The following is a 696-nucleotide window of genomic DNA, read 5'->3' on the forward strand; positions in this document are numbered from 1 at the left end:
ATATATATATATATACATATATACGACTGGCTTCTTTCAGTTTCCGTCTACCAAATCCACTCACAAGGCTTTGGTCGGCCCGAGGCTATAGTAGACTGAACCCGGAACCATGTAGTTGGTAAGCAAGTAACTTACCACACAGCCACTCCTGAAATTTGAAGAGACTTGCTGTCACTAATCTTCAATATATGATTTTTACTAACTAAAGTCGCATGTAATTTCTTTATAATAATGATCTTTTATCTTTTATATTCCATCTATTACTTTTTTCGGTCATCAGAATACAGCCATGATGGGGCACCACCTTGATTTTGAAAATGTGGAACGCTTCACGAATTTGCGTGTTAATCTTGTGCAGGGGCCATATTAATCTTCTTTGCATCGTTCCAAGTTTAGTATATATATATTGCCGATATACATACTACTTGTTTCATTCATTGGACTGCGACTATGCTAGTGTACCACTTTGGAGGTTTTAGTCGGACATATTGATCCCAGCAGTTATTTTATTAAACCCAGGTACTTAATCTGTCGTCACTTTTGCCTAACTTCAAACACACCAACACCGGTTGTGAAGATGTGATTGTGGACAAACACAGTCACAAAGACACGCGCACACACAGATATATGTATGTATGTATGTAATCATGTGTGTGTATTATATATATATATATATATATATATATATATATATAT

At 35.6% G+C, this 696-nt stretch overlaps 1 non-coding gene across 1 annotated transcript; it reads right to left on the reverse strand.

Annotated features, from left to right (window-relative positions):
- Nucleotides 1–313: 313 nt before the first annotated feature.
- LOC128248227 (U6 spliceosomal RNA) lies at nucleotides 314–420 on the reverse strand. The gene has a single exon (XR_008264513.1). It is a non-coding gene; the product is annotated as a U6 spliceosomal RNA (small nuclear RNA).
- Between the last annotated feature and the right edge of the window lie 276 nt (nucleotides 421–696).

Source organism: Octopus bimaculoides, chromosome 6, assembly GCF_001194135.2.
Source record: "Octopus bimaculoides isolate UCB-OBI-ISO-001 chromosome 6, ASM119413v2, whole genome shotgun sequence".
Lineage (NCBI taxonomy): Eukaryota > Metazoa > Mollusca > Cephalopoda > Octopoda > Octopodidae > Octopus > Octopus bimaculoides.